Below are 16,531 nucleotides of genomic sequence, written 5' to 3'. Positions count from 1 at the left end.
ATTTTATTAATTTGGGCCTCCTCTCTTTTTCTTTGGATTAGTTTGGCTGATGGTTTATCGATCTTATTGATTCTTTCAAAAAACCAGCTTCTAGTTTCATTGATGAATTCTACTGTATCTCTAGTTTCTATCTCATTGATCTCTGCTCTAATATTGATTATTTCCCTTCTTGTGTGTGGAGTTGGATTAATTTGTTGTTGATTATCTAGGGCTTTAAGGTATATAGACAGCTGGTGTGTTCTGGATTTTTCCATTTTTTTTTGAGGGAGGCTTGGATGGCTATGTATTTCCCTCTTAGGACCGCCTTTGCTGTATCCCATAGGTTTTGGACCAAAGTGTCTTCATTCTCATTGGTTTCCATGAATTGTTTAAGTTCTTCTTTGATTTCCTGGTTGGTACAAACATTTTTAAGCAAGGTGGTCTTTAGCTTCCAGGTGTTTGAATTCCTTCCAAACTTTTCCTTGTGGTTGAGCTCCAGTTTCAAAGCAACGTGATCTGAGAATATGCGGGGAATAATCTCAATCTTTTGGTATCGGTTGAGCCCTGATTTGTGACCCAGTATGTGGTCTATTCTGGAGAAGGTTCAATGTACACTTGAGAAGAACGGGTATTATGCTTTTTTAAGGTTGAAGATTCTGTATATATCTATGAGTTCCATCAGGTCCAATGTGTCATTTAATTCTTTTGAATTTAGTGATTTTCTGCTTGGATGATCTTTCTATTACTGAGAGTGGTATCTTAAGATCTCCTATTATTAATGTATTCATATCAGTATGACTCTTTATCTTGATTAACAGTTGTTTTATGTAGTTGGCTGCTCCCATATAGAGGGCATAAATATTTACAATTGTTAGATCATCTTGGTGGATAGTCCCTTTAAGAATGATGTAGTGTCCTTCTGTATCTCTGACTACGGTCTTTAGTTTAAAATCTAATTTATCTGATATGAGAATCGCTACCCCAGCCTTCTTCTTCTTTTTTTTTTTTTCTAGAGAGAGATCACAAGTAGATGGAGAGGCAGGCAGAAAGGTGAGAGAGAGGGAAGCAGGTTCCCTGCTGAGCAGAGAGCCCCATGTGTGACTCGATCCCAGGACCCCGAGATCATGACCTGAGCCAAAGGCAGCGGTTTAACCCACTGAGCCACCCAGGTGCCCCTCAACCTTCTTTTGAGGCCCATTGGTATGAAAGATACTTATCCATTCCTTCACTTTCAGTCTGGATGTATCCTTAGGTTCAAAATGGATCTCTTGTAGACAACATATAGATGGGTCTTGTCTTTTTTTCCAATCTGCAACCCTGTGTCATTTTATGGGCACATTTAGGCCATTCACGTTGAGAGTGATTATTGGGAGATACATTTTTATTGACATCGTGTTACCTGTGAAGTCTTTGTTTCTATAAGTTGTCTCCATATATTTCTATTCAATGATATTCTTAGGCTTTTTCCTCTTTTATAGAACCCCTCCCTTAATATTTCTTGCAGTGCCGACTTGGTGGTCTCATACCCTTTCAAACCTTCCTGGCTTTGGAAGCTCTTTATCTCTCCATCCATTTTGAATGTCAGTCTTGCTGGTAAAGTATTGTTGGCTGCATGTTCTTCTCATTTAGTGCCTTGAATACGTCTTGCCAGCCCATTCTGGCTTGCCAGGTTTCTGTGGACAGGTCTGACATTATTCTGATGGACTTTCCTTTGTACATGAGAAATTTCTTTGCCCTAGCTGCTTTCAAGAGCTCCTGTCTACAATTATGATTCATCATTTTCACTATCAGGTGTCTCAAGGTCTTTCTATATTATAAGATCTTCGGGGTAAACCTTTCTGCCTCTAGTACATGAACACTGGTTCCAATCAGGAGATTGGGAAATTTTTCATGGGGAATTTGTTCAAATGTATCGTCTAGTCTTCTTTCTTTCTCCTCCCTCTCAGGGACTGCATTAACTCTGACGTTGGAAACTTTTCATTGCGTCATTTATTTCCCTAATACTGTTTTCATGGCTTCTAAGCTGTTTGTTCCAGGCTTCCTCCTGATCCTTTTTTTTCTATCTGCTTGTCTTCCAGATCAATAATTCTATCTTCTGCCTCAGTTACCACAGCCTTCAGAGAATTTAGGTTAGATTGGAATTCACTGAGAACATTGCGAACATCATACCTGGTGGCTTTCACTTCTGCCCTAATCAATTCCATTTTTTCATCAAAGGCTTTTTCCACCCTAGCTATTGCCTGGATAATTGTTAGCCTGAATTCCCTTTCTGACATACTTTCTATGCCCATATCCAGTAGTTCTAATGCAGAGGGCCCAGTCTCTGATTTTTTCTTCTGTTGGGCATTCCTTCTCCAAGACATTTTGCTGAGAGATGGCTGAATGAATTTCTAGCTGAATTTATTGACGGTTGTGCAGGCAAGGTGTGCCCTGGAACACTTCTGAGCAATCAAGAGTCTCCACCAAAAAGAAAGAAAAAAGAAAAAAAGAGAGAGAGCGAGAGGGAAAAGGGAGAAAGATAAAATAAAAGAGGTGGTCTACTGAAATGTGGCCTAAGGTAAGATTTATGAAGTATACAAACATAAATAGACAAACGAAAAGATCGACAAAAGTAGATGAGAAGAAAAAAAATTAATTAAAAAAATAACCTTGTCAAAAAGAACTGCAAGTATAAGATTTATATACCACCAGGACAAAAACAAATACATAGAAACACTGACAGAAGAAAAAGATCAGAGAGTGGTTATAAATTTTCAGCGTGGGCTAGGAAGGTTATTTTGATTCTTCCTGGATGTATCTTGATACCTTTGTTAAAGGATTCAACTTTCCTAAGATAAAGGGGGATTAAAACTGGATTACCTATTGGGGTAGCATTAATTGGGGGAAGGGGATTACCTTGAAGGTTATCTCTATATGACTATTTTTAAAATAATGAATAAAATTAAATTAAAATTAAAAAATAGAAAAGCAAAAGAAAAACACAGTATATGTATCAAAAAGTTCAGGTTAAAGGTTATTATGCAATTTGATGTACTGAACATCTCATTGTGATCGTAAATAGGTTAAAAAGGTATATACTAAAAAAATGAAAAGAACCAGAATAGTGGGAACGAATTGAAAATAAAAGTTGTATCTATGAAGAACCAGTGGTTGTCCTCTTGTCTATTTTTTTTTTGGGGGGGGGTGTTGGTTGGCTTTCTGGGGGAGGGGCCTGCCATGTGGGTTTTCAATCATTGATGTTCCTAGAGTTAAGTCCTCCTGCCCCCATCAAGGGGGTGGACTCTGAGGAAACCGGTTTTTCAGGCTTTTGCTCTATGGAGGATTTTTGTTTGTTTGTTTGTTTTCTCTCCCTTTGATGGCTCTTGATCGTTTTTGGAGGTTTAGAGGAAAGCAAATTGCACCCAGACTGCCATCTCAGAGAGAAGCCTCAGTCTGGTCCCCTCTGGGTGCTCCAGAGCACATAAATTCCCCTTCAGCCACTGGCAGATCACATTCCCAGTCCTGGTTTCTGGGGTCACAGGAACTCCCTCTTGTACCCAAAACCAAGAGAAATACTAGCCTCAGTGGTCTGTGCAGTTCCAGGACACCAGAGAGGTCCCAAGCAGAGAAAGCACACTGAGCATTTCATGCTAGCCTGCACTGGGAGTGCTCAGAATCTCTGGGTCCAAGAGAGCACTGGCTGGTACCAGCCCGCACCTCTCTCAGGGGAGGGTGTAGGGAGCAACTTAGACTCTGGTCACACAGCACAATTGTGGAGAGTGCAAAAGGCTGTGGATCTGCTGGATAGCTGGCCAGGCTCCCTCAACCTCATGGGAACTGCCACCCAGACACTCAGGTTCGCAGCTGGCTCAGGGACCAAGACCTGGCTTCTTTGCTGCACTCTCTCTGGCTGAGCGCCAGCGGTGTCTCTCCTGGGTCGGCAGGCTTAAGCCCCTGTCCCTAACTGCCTGATTCCCCCAATTTCTCCCTACAATCTTTGCTCTCTCTGAGTGCTTTCAAACAGACTCCAAGTTATTGCTTGTCCCCAATCGCAGAGCACTCACCTATTGGGGTATTACTTTCCAATGGGACACTTCTGGTAGCCCCCTCCCCCTTTTGTTTATCTTCTGATGTCAGTCAATGTTCCCATTCTGCTTTACCTTCCCACTGGTGTCTTCTGCCTCCGTAGAGATCCAGACGCGTATAATTCAAATCTCAGGCTGATTTCATGGGTGATTAGAGTTCTTTAATAGGTAATCAGCTCACTTTAGGGGACAGGTTGAAATAGTGCCTCCTCCTACTTCTCCACCATCTTATCTCCCCTAGAATTGTCTTGTTATATATTTTTAAAGAGCTAGTGTTTAGAGTGCTCTTTTTTTTTTTCATTTTTGCACCTTTTTTTTTTACATTTATATTTTAGTTTATTACATTCAAGTTAGCTAACATACACTGTATTGTTAATTAGGGAGTAGAATTTAGTGATTCATGAGTTCTTTATAGCACCCAGTGTTCATGACATCAAAGTCCCTCCTTAATGCCCATCAGCCAATTACCCCATCCCCCAACCCACTTGCCCTCCAGCAACACTCAGTATATACCCTATTTAGTTAAGTCTCTCACGGTTCATCTTTCTCTCTGTTTTCAACCTGTTTTATTTTTCTTTCATTTACCCTATATTCGTCAGTTTTCTATATTAAATTCCACATAGAAGTGATATATTATGGTACTTGTCTTTCTCTAAGTGACCTTTTAACTTAGCATGATACCCTCCAATTCCATCCACACTGTTGCAAGGGAAAATATTTCCATTTTTTGTTTGTTTGTTTTTGTTTTTTGTTGTTGTTATTGTTGGCTGAGTAATATTTCATTGAGAATCTATACCAAGTGTTCTTGATTCATTCATCAGTGAACTGACATCAGGGCTCTTTCCATAGTTTGGCTTTTGTGGACATTGCTGGAGTAACACTGGGAGCATGTGACTCTTCCAATCACTATATTTATACCCTCTGGATAAATACCTAGTAATGGACTGCTGGGTCATAGGGTAGTTCTATTTTTATCTTTCTGAGAGACTCTTTACTATTCCCAGAGTGGCTGCACCAGTTTACATTCCCACCAGCAGTGTAAATGGGTTCCCCTTTCTCTGCATCCTTGCTAACATAGGTTCTTTCCTGAGCTTTTCATTTGAGCAATCTGATTTCTGTGAGGTGGTATCTCATGATGGTTTTGATCTGTATTACTCTGAAGAAGAGTGAGGTTGAGGATTTTTTTTTATGTGTCTGTAAGCCATTTATGTGTTCTTTGCATATCTGTCTGTTCATTTCTTCTGACAATTTCTTGATTGGAATTTTTGGGGGGATGGTTATCGAGTTTGATGATGAGTTCTTCTTAGATTTTGGAGATGAGACCTTTATTTAGGTCAGTTCCAAATGTCTTCTTCCATTCTGTATTCTGCCTTTCAGTTTTGTTGATTGTTTCTTTTGCTGTGCAAAAGCTTTTTTTTTTTTTTTTTTTTTTTTTTTTCCTGATGAAGTCCCAGTGGTTCCTGTTAGGTTTTGTTTCCCTGGCCTCTGGCAAGAAGTTGCATTGGCCAAGGTCAAAGGCGTGTTGCTTGTGTTTTGCTCTAGGATTTTGATGGATTCCTTCCTCACAGTTAGGACTTTCATCCATTTTGAGTTTGTTTTCATGTATGGTGTGAGAAAGGTGGTCCAGGTTCATGCTTCTGTCTGTGGCTGTCCAATTTTCACAACATCATTTGTTGAAGAGACTGTCTTTATTTTTTCCATTGGATATTCATTCCCCTTTGTCAATGACTGGGAGACCATAGAGTTGAGGGTCCATTCCTGGGTTTTCCAACATTCTCCATGACTATAGGTGTCTGGTTTTGTACGAGTACTATACTGTCCTGGTGATTACAGCTTTGAACTACAGCTTGATGTCTGGAATTGTGATGTCTCCCATTTTCATTATCCTTGTCAACATTCCGTTGACCTCTTGGATTGTTTTTTGGTTTTACACAAATTTTAGGATTGTTTATTTCAGCTCTCTGAAAGATGTTGAGGGTATTTTGATAGAGATTGCACTGAATGTGTAAATTTCTTTACGTAGCATAGATATTTTAATAACATTTGTTTTTCTAATCCATGAGCATGGGATATTTTTCCATTCTTTGGTGTCTCCCTCAACTTCTCTCATAAGAGTTCAAAAATTTTCAAAATACAGGTCTTTTACCTCTTTGGTCAGGGTCAATCCTGAGTATCATATGATTTTCATGAAATTGTAAATGGAATCAATTCCTTGATTTCTCTTTTTTTCTGGGTCATTGTTAGTGTGCAGATATGCAACTGACTTCTACAAATTGGTTTTCTATCCTGGGACTTGCTGAATTGCTCTATAGGTTTTTAGCAATTTTGGGGTGGAGTCTTTTGGATTTTCTACATAGAATAGCTTGTCAACTGCAAAGAGGAAGAAAATCGACTCCTTTGTTGCCACTTTGTGTCCATTTATTTATTTTTGTTCTCTGATTGCTTAGGGTAGCATTTCCAGTACCATGTTTCACAATGATGAAGTTCTAGAACCTAGGTGAAGTTCAGTGGGCTGAGGTCTGGAGCCAATGACCAAGAAAGAATTCTTGAGACATCTTTGGTGCAAAATGTTGGTTTATTAAAGCACGGGGACAGGACCCGTGAGCAGGAAGAGCTGCTGTCCCAGGTTGTGAGGGATGGCAGGTTATGTAACTTGCGGTTGGGGAAGGTGAGGAGAAGGGACGTTTAAATGGAACTTTCATATGCTAAAGAGGGTCTACAAGGTGCCAGGATACCGGAGGCCGTGGCTTGATCAATGTTGTCTTTTGGCAAGCCATTCACATTTCTGCTATTAAGTGTCTTTGTTAGTGAGATTTGGGTTTAGAAGATATTTAACTTTATTTAGGGCTTGAGGAACTGAGTTATTTGCCTCTGGAAATTGTGTTATTGATAAGGTAACTTCTTTGTTTGTAGATCTCTAGGACATTTGTAAACCAAGGGAGACTCTGTCTTGCAGGATGTGATCTCTGCAAGTTAACTATTTGTTTCTTGTTTATGGCAGTCAGGGGTGCCTGAGGAATGTCACACACATTACCAAGAGGAGGGGAGCGAGTGGAGAGGGGATACAAGGTGCCAGCTTTTGCTTTGTCCTCAGCCAGCTTCCTGCTCCCTCATCAACAATAGTGATGAGAGTGGACATTCCTGTTGTGTTACTGATCGTAGGGGGAAAAAATCTCACATTTATTCTAATGAGGATGGTATTGGCGTGGTCTTTCATGATACTGAAGCATTTTCTTCTTTCCCTACATGACAGGTTGTTTTTATAAAGAAAAGGTACTGTAGTCTGTCAAATGCTTTTTCTGTATCTGTTGAGGGGCCATATGGTTCTTAAGTTGTATCACATTGGTTGATTTAGAGATGTGGAACCATCCCTCCATCCCAGGAACAAATCCACCTTGGCAGTGGTGAAAAATCATATACTGTTGGATCCTCTTAACTATTTTCTTGGGGAACAGGTTTCCATCCATGTTCATCAGGGATATTGGTCTGAAATTCTCCTTTATGGTGGGGTCAATATCTGGTTTAGCGATCAAGATAATGCTGCCTTTCTAGAATGAGTTTGGAACTTTTCCTTCCATTTCTATTTTTAGGAACAGGTTCAGAAGGATAGGTATTAATTCTTCTTTAAATATTTGCTAGAATTCCCCTGGGAAGCCATCAGGGCCAGGACTGGTTTGTTGGGATGTTTTTGATTCCATTTCTTTGCTGATTGTGGGTATGTTTTGGTTTTCTGTTTCTTCCTATTTCAGTTTTGGTAGTTTATAGATTTCTAAAAAGGCATTGATTTCCTACAGATTGCCTAATTTCTTGGCATTTTAATTGCACATAAAATTTTCTTGCTTATTCCATGTTGGTAGATAGCTCTCCTTTTTCACTCAGGATTTTATTTATTTGGGTCTCTCTCTTTTATTTTTTAGGAGTCTGCCTAGGGTTTCATCCATCTTATACATTCTTTCAAAAAACCAGCACTTAGTTTCAGTGATTTCTACTTTTAAAAAAAAATTCTGTATTGATTTGCCCTCTAATCTTTATTATTTTCTTCACCTGCTGGATTTAGGCATTATTTGCTGTGCAAATAATTCTTCAGATAGTTTACGTTTAAAGTTAGTTTGTGTATTTGAGAATATAACTTGTTACTTAAGAAAGGCTTTCTTCAGATAGTTTACGTTTAAAGTTAGTTTGTGTATTTGAGAATATAACTTGTTTCTTAAGAAAGGCTTTTATTGCCCTTACTTCCCACTTGGGACCAACTTTGCTGCATCCTAAATACTTGGAGTTGTCCTACATTCATTTTCATTTGCTTCCATGTATTTTTAAATTCTTCTTTAATTTCCTGATTCTCCATTCATTCTACAGTAGGATGTTCTTTATCTTCCACATAGTTGTGGTCCTTCCACATTTTTTCTTGTAATTAAATTCAAGATTAATAGTACAGTGGTCTTAAAAATATTCATGTTATGATATCAATAATTTGGTACATGTGAGATCTAATTTCTTAGCTAGTATGTGATCTCTTCTGGAGAATATTCCATGTAACCTCCAAAAGTATGTTTTTTCTGATGTTTTCAGAGACAATTCTCTGCATATCTCCATGAAGTTCACCTGGTCAAGTGTGTCATTCAAAGCTCATGTTTCCTTGTTCATCTTTTATGTACATGATCTGTCTATTGCTGTGAGAGGGTTCTTTTTTTATGAATATATTTTTTATAAACATATATTTTTATCCCCAGGGGTACAGGTCTGTGAATCGCCAGGTTTACACACTTCACAGCACTCACCATAGCACATACCCTCCCCAATGTCCATAACCCCACCCCCCCTCTCCCAAACCCCCTCCCCCCATCAACCCTCAGTTTGTTTTGTGAGATTAAGAGTCACTTATGGTTTGTCTCCCTCCCAATCCCATCTTGTTTCATTTACTCTTCCCATAACCCCTTAACCCCCATGTTGCATCTCCTCTCCCTCATATCAGGGAGATCATATGATATTTGTCTTTCTCCGATTGACGTATTTTGCTAAGCATGATACCCTCTAGTTCCATCCATGTCATTGCAAATGGCATGATTTCATTTCGTTTCATGGTTGCACGGTATTCCATTGTGTATATATACCACATCTTCTTTATCCATTCGTCTGTTGATGGACATCTAAGTTCTTTCCATAGTTTGGCTATTGTAGACATTGCTGCTATAAACATTCAGGCGCAGGTGCCCCTTCGAATCATTATGTTTGAATCTTTAGGGTAAATATCCAGTAGTGCAAATGCTGGGTCATAGGGTAGTTCTATTTTCAACATTTTGAGGAACCTCCATGCTATTTCCAGAGTGGTTGCACCACCTTTCATTTCCACCAACAGTGTAGGAGGTTTGCCCTTTTTCCTCATCCTCACCAGCATCTGTCATTTTCTGACATGTTCATTTTAGCCATACTGACTGGTGTGAAGTGATATCTCATTGTGGTTTTGATTTGTATTTCCCTAATGCCGAGTGATATGGAACACTTTTTCATGTGTCTGTTGGCAATCTGGATGTCTTCTTTGCAGAAATGTCTGTTCATGTCTTCTGCCCATTTCTTGATTGGATTATTTGTTCTTTGGGTGTTGAGTTTGCTAAGTTCTTTATAGATTTTGGACACTAGCCCTTTATCTGATATGTCATTTGCAAATATCTTCTCCCATTCTGTCAGTTGTCTTTTGGTTTTGTTCACTGTTTCCTTTGCTGTGCAAAAGCTTTTGATCTTGATAAAATCCCAAAAGTTCATTTTTGCCCTTGCTTCCCTTGCCTTTGGTGATGTTCCTAGGAAGATGTTGCTGCGGCTGAGGTCGAAGAGGTTGCTGCCTGTGTTCTCCTCGAGGATTTTGATGGATTCCTTTCTCACATTGAGATCCTTCATCCATTTTGAGTCTATTTTCGTGTGTGGTGTAAGGAAATGATCCAATTTCATTTTTCTGCATGTGGCTGTCCAATTTTCCCAACACCATTTATTGAAGAGGCTGTCTTTTTTCCATTGGACATTCTTTCCTGCTTTGTCGAAGATGAGTTGACCATAGAGTTGAGGGTCTATTTCTGGGCTCTCTATTCTGTTCCATTCATCTATGTGTCTGTTTTTGTGCCATACCATGCTGTCTTGATGATGACAGCTTTGTCATAGAGCTTGAAGTCCGGAATTGTGATGCCACCAACTTTGGCTTTCTTTTTCAATATTCCTTTGGCTATTCGAGGTCTTTTCTGGTTCCATATAAATTTTAGGATTATTTGTTCCATTTCTTTGAAAAAAATGGATGGTACTTTGATAGGAATTGCATTAAAGGTGTAGATTGCTTTAGGTGGCATAGACATTTTCACCAAATTTATTCTTCCAATCCAGGAGCATGGAACATTTTTCCATTTCTTTGTGTCTTCCTCAATTTCTTTCATGAGTACTTTATAGTTTTCTGTGTATAGTTTCTTTGTCTCTTTGGTTAGGTTTATTCCTAGGTATCTTATAGTTTTGTTTGCAGTTGTAAATGGGATGGACTCCTTAATTTCTCTTTCTTCTGTCTTGTTGGTGTAGAGAAATGCAACTGATCTCTGTGCATTGATTTTATATCCTGACACTTTACTGAATTCCTGTACAAGTTCTAGCAGTTTTGGAGTGGAGTCTTTTGGGTTTTCCACATATAGTATCATATCATCTGCGAAGAGTGATAGTTTGACTTCTTCTTTGCCGATTTGGATGCCTTTAATTTCCTTTTGTTGTCGGATTACTGAGGCTAGGACTTCTAGTACTATGTTGAATAGCAGTGGTGATAACGGACATCCCTGCCGTGTTCCTGACCCTAGCAGAAAAGCTTTCAGTTTTTCTCCATTGAGAATGATATTTGCGGTGGGTTTTTCATAGATGGCTTTGATAATATTGAGGTATGTGCCGTCTATCCCTACACTTGAAGAGTTTTGATCAGGAAGGGATGCTGTACTTTGTCAAATGCTTTTTCAGCATCTATGGAGAGTATCATATGGTTGTTGTTCTTTGTTTTATTAATGTGTTGTATCACATTGATTGATTTGCGGATGTTGAACCAACATTGCAGCCCTGGAATAAATCCCACCGGTCGTGGTGAATAATCCTTTTAATGTACTGTTGAATCCTATTGGCTAGTATTTTGGCGAGAAATTTTGTTCTGTGTTCATCAAGGATATTGGTCTGTAGTTCTCTTTTTTGATGGGATCCTTGTCTGGTTTGGGGATCAATTTGATGCTGGCCTCATAAAATGATTTTGTAAGTTTTCCTTCCATTTCTATTTTTTGTAACTGTTTCAGGAGAATAGGAATTAGTTCTTCTTTACATGTTTGGTAGAATTCCCCCGGGAAGCCGTCTTACCCTGGGCTTTTGTTTGTTTGGAGATTTTTTTTTAAGTTTTTTTTTTTTTTTTTTTTTTTTTTTTTTTTTTTTTTTTTTTTTTTAATGGAGAGAGAGAGATCACAAGCAGGCAGAGAGGCAGGCAGAGAGCGAGGGGGAGAAGCAGTCTCCCTGCTGAGCAGAGAGCCTGATGCGGGGCTCAATCCCAGGAACCTGAGATCATGACCTGAGCCGAAGGCAGAGGCTTAACCCACTGAGCCACCCAGGCGCCCCATGTTTGTTTGGAGATTTTTGATGACTGTTTCAATCTCCTTACTGGTTATGGGTCTGTTCAGGCTTTCTATTTCTTCCTGGTTCAGTTGTGGTAGTTTATATGTCTCTAGGAATGCATCCATTTCTTCCAGATTGTCAAATTTGTTGGCGTAGAGTTGCTCATAGTATGTTCTTATAATTGTCTGTATTTCTTGGGTGTTCGTTGTGATCTCTCCTCTTTCATTCATGATTTTACTTATTTGGGTCTTCTATTTTCTTTTTGATAAGCCTGGCCAGGGGTTTATCAATCTTATAAATTCTTTCAAAGAACCAGCTCCTAGTTTCGTTGATTTGTCTATTGTTTTATTGGTTTCTATTTCATTGATTCCGACTCTGATCTTTATGATTTCTCATCTCCTGCTGTGATTAGGGTTTCTTTCTTGTTCTTTCTCCAGCTCCTTTAGGTGTAGGGTTAGGTTGTGTACCTGAGACCTTTTTTGTTTCTTGAGAAAGGCTTGTAGCAGTATTTATTTTCCTCTCAGGACTGCCTTAGTTGTGTCCCACAGATTTTGAACCGTTGTGTTTTCATTATCATTTGCTTCCATGATTTTTCTCAATTCTTCTTTAATTTCCTGGTTGACCCATTCATTCTTTAGAAGGATGCTGTTTAGTCTCCATGTATTTGGATTCTTTCCAAATTTCCTCTTGTTATTGAGTTCTAGCTTTAGAGCATTGTGGTCTGAAAATATGCAGGGAATGATCCCAGTCTTTTGATACCGGTTGAGACCTGATTAAGGACCGAGGATGTGATCTATTCTGGAATGTTCTATGTGCACTAGAAAGAATGTGTATTCTGTTGCTTTGGGATGAAATGTTCTGAATATATCTGTGATGTCCATCTCGTCCAGTGTGTCATTTAAGGCTTTATTTCCTTGCTGATCTTTTGCTTGGATGATCTGTCCATTTTAGTGAGGAGAGTGTTAATATCCCCTACTATTATTGTATTCTTGTCCATATGTTTCTTTGATTTTGTTATTAATTGGTTTATATAGTTGGCTGCTCCCACGTTAGGGCCAAAGATATTTGAAATTGTTAGATCTTCTTGTTGGACAGATCCTTTGAGTATGATATACTGCCCTTCCTCATCTCTTATTATAGTCTTTGGCTTAAAATCTAATTGATCTGATGTAAGGATTGCCACCCCTGCTTTCTTCTGATGTCCATTAGCATGGTAAATTCTTTTCCACCCCCTCACTTTAAATCTGGAGGTGTCTTCGGCTCTAAAATGAATTTTTTGTAGGCAACATATAGATGGGTTTCGTTTTTTTCGTTTTTTCTGTTACCTGTGTCTTTTGATTGGGGTATTTAACCCATTAACATTCAGGGTAACTTTGAGAGATATGAATTTAGTGACATTGTATTGGCTGTAAGATTTCTGTTATTGTATATTGTCTCTGTTTCTTTATGATCTACTACTTTTAGGGTCTCTCTTTGCTTAGAGGACCCCTTTCAATATTTCCTGTTGAGCTGGTTTGGTATTTGCAAATTCTTTCAATTTTTGTTTGTCCTGGAAGCTTTTAATCTCTCCTTCTATTTTCAATGATAGCCTAGCTGGATATAGTATTCTTGGCTGCATGTTTTTCTCACTTAATGCTCTGAATATATCATGCCAGCTCTTTCTGGCCTGCCAGGTCTCTGTTGATAAGTCTGCTGCCAATCTAATATTTTTACCATTGTATGTTACAGACTTCTTTTTCCGGGCTGCTTTCAGGATTTTCTCTTTTTCACTAAGACTTGTAAATTTTACTATTAGGTGATGGGGTGTGGATCTATTCTTATTGATTTTGAGGGGGGTTCTCTGAACCTCCTGGATTTTGATGCTTGTTCCCTTTGCCATATTGGGGAAATTCTCTCCAATAATTCTCTCCAACATACCTTCTGCTCCCCTCTCTCTTTCTTCTTCTTCTGGAATCCCAATTATCCTAATGTTGTTTCGTCTTATGGTGTCACTTATCTCTCGAATTCTCCCCTCGTGGTCCAGTAGCTGTTTGTCCCTCTTTTGCTCAGCTTCTTTATTCTCTGTCATTTGGTCTTCTATATCGCTAATTCTTTCTTCTGCCTCATTTATCCTAGCAGTGAGAGCCTCCATTTTTATTGCACCTCATTAATAGTTTTTTATTTCAACTTGGTTAGATTTTAGTTCTTTTATTTCTCCAGAAAGGGCTTTTATATCTTCCGAGAGGGTTTCTCTAATATCTTCCATGCTTTTTTTGAGCCTGGCTAGAACCTTTAGAATCGTCATTCTGAACCTTAGATCTGACATATTACCAATGTCTGTATTGATAAGGTCTCTAGCCTTTGGTACTGCCTCTTGTTCTTATTTTTTTGGTGAATTTTTCCTTCTTGTTATTTTGTCCAGATAAGCGTATATGAAGGAGCAAGTAAAATACTAAAAGGGTGGCAACAACCCCAGGAAAATATGCTTTTACCAAATCAGAAAGATCCCAAATCGTGAGGGGGGAGAAAGGGGATAAAAAGAGGTTCAGAAAGAAAAAAGAAGAATAAGAAACAATTAAAAAGAGAAAATGAATAAAGAAAAAATAGAAAAAGAAAAAAAAATATATATATATATTAGATAAACTAGTTAAAAAACGTTAAAAAAGAAAAGGGTAAAAGTAAAAAAAAAATAGCAGATGAAGAGAAAAAAAAATTGAAAAAGAAAAAAAAATAAATTAACTGCAATGCTAAAGAATCATGGGGAGAAAGCCAGGAGTTCCGTGTTTTGCTTTCTCCTGTTCTGGAATTCCACTGCTCTCCTAGGTATTGAAACTTCTCTCCTTGGTAAGTGATCTTGGTCCTGGCTGGGTTTCTTGTTGATTCTCAAGGAGTGGCCTGTTGTAGTGATTCTCAAGTGTCTTTGCCCCAGGCAGAGTTGCACCACCCTTACCAGGGGCCGGGCTGAGTAATCCACTCGGGTTTGCTTTTGGGAGCTTTTGTTCCCTGAGCGCTTTCTGTAGAGTTCCTGAGGATGGGAATGCAGATGGCGGCCTCCCAGTCTCTGGCCCGGAGGAGCCGAGAGCGTGGGGCCGCACTCCTCAGTGTGCCCTCAGAGAACAGCTCCCAATTACTCCCATCACCCTAGCCTCTTGCTGCGCTTCTGACATTGTGTGCTCTGGATGCATCAATTGCCTCACCTTAGTGATGGTTCTGGTGTTTACACTACGTCAAAAGCAATTAGTTGGGATGCCTGGGTGGCTCAGTTGGTTGTACGACTGCCTTTGGCTCAGGTCATGATCCCGGAGTTCCTGGATCGAGTCCCGCATCGGGCTTCCAGCTCCACAGGGAGCCTGCTTCTCCCTCTGACCTTCTCTTCGCTCATGCTCTCTCTCATTGTCTCTTTCTCAAATAAATAAAATATTTTTAAAAAAGCAATTAGTTATTATTTCTCAGATGATATGGTTATTTTTCAGTTTTGGGAAGAACAAATCTTAGTGAAAAATAGTAATGAAATAGTAATGAAAGAGTAGTAAAAAGAAAAAAATTCTGGAGACTAATGGCCCATTTTGTGATGACAAATTTGCAAACATTTGCTCCAACGAATCATTTTTTATTTAGTATTTATAGATTTTCAGTTATACTTCCAAACTCTGATAAAATTTCACTTTCTTGATTAACATATTTATTCATTCCAAGGTATTTATTGAGTTCCTACCTAATGTGTCATTGTGTTAGGCAATTGATTATACATTGGTGAATAAAACAGAATAGGTGACTGCCATTTTGGCATTGATAAGTGGGAGAGAAAAACACACTTAATATGCACATAACTAAATTAGTAAGTACTTATCATTGTGGTAAGTACAATTAAAGAAACAAACATGATGCAGAAATGACTACTATTATTGGTTCATGTTCAAGAACACAATGGAGGATCACCTCCAAGACCTTTGGCGATGATGTGTGGTTGAGGAGAATTCCTGCCAGAAGTCCTAAGACATTTGACAAAGTAAATTATGCAACATCTTTTGTTTCAATATTAAAGATAAAGTTGAAATAATTCATGCATGCCTTAAAAATAGAAAGATATTTTCTCAAGTATGTAGAATAAAAACAAATCACATTTAGTCATACTGCAAAGATACTACTAATCCAGTTATTTCTTTATTTCTAGTTTTGTCTCATGTCACACTTTAGTAAAATTCATATTACTTCTTGACTACTCTTCCTCTGTTCTTGTCATTCTTGTTTCTCTTCTTTCTCCTTCTCTTCCTTTTTATTCTTACATATTTTGGATTGATATAATTTTAATTTATTCTCATTTGAAGCTACTCTTGGAGGGGAGCATAGGTGAGTCAGTTTTTGTGTTTCAGCTCAGGTATTTTTCATTTGGACCCTGGGATCCTGCCCAGAATTGGACCCTATGTTCAGTAGGGAGTCTGCTTGAAGATTCTCTGCCTCTGCCCAAAAACCCCAACACACACTCTCTCCATCTAATACAAATTATTTAAAAAGAGATGGAAAATAAGAAAAACCTGAAAAAATAAATAAAAGCCTACAAAATTAAAATACAAAGAATGATACTAAGTGTTTTCCCTAAGCTCTGAAGCTTTCCAGCCCTCTATTATCAGTAAACTTAAGAGGAGTGAGTTGTCCATGATGGTCTTCTAGGGAAGGGATCTCTTGCCCTGATTCTCAAGTGGACTCCAACTAGTGCAAATGCAGCTCTCCTAAGCAGCAGAGACAGGCCTCCGGGTAAGCAGCTCTGGATTCCAGTATGTGGCGCTGTTTTACTCCCTGAAGGCTTGCAGCATCAATGGGTGAGATGAATATCACTGCATCCTGCTCTCTACATAGGAGCTGAAAATTTGCACCCAAGCTCTGCAGTGAGCCATCACAGG

This window comes from Lutra lutra, unplaced genomic scaffold (assembly GCF_902655055.1).
Source record: "Lutra lutra unplaced genomic scaffold, mLutLut1.2, whole genome shotgun sequence".
Lineage (NCBI taxonomy): Eukaryota > Metazoa > Chordata > Mammalia > Carnivora > Mustelidae > Lutra > Lutra lutra.
This window is presented reverse-complemented; position numbering follows the sequence as displayed.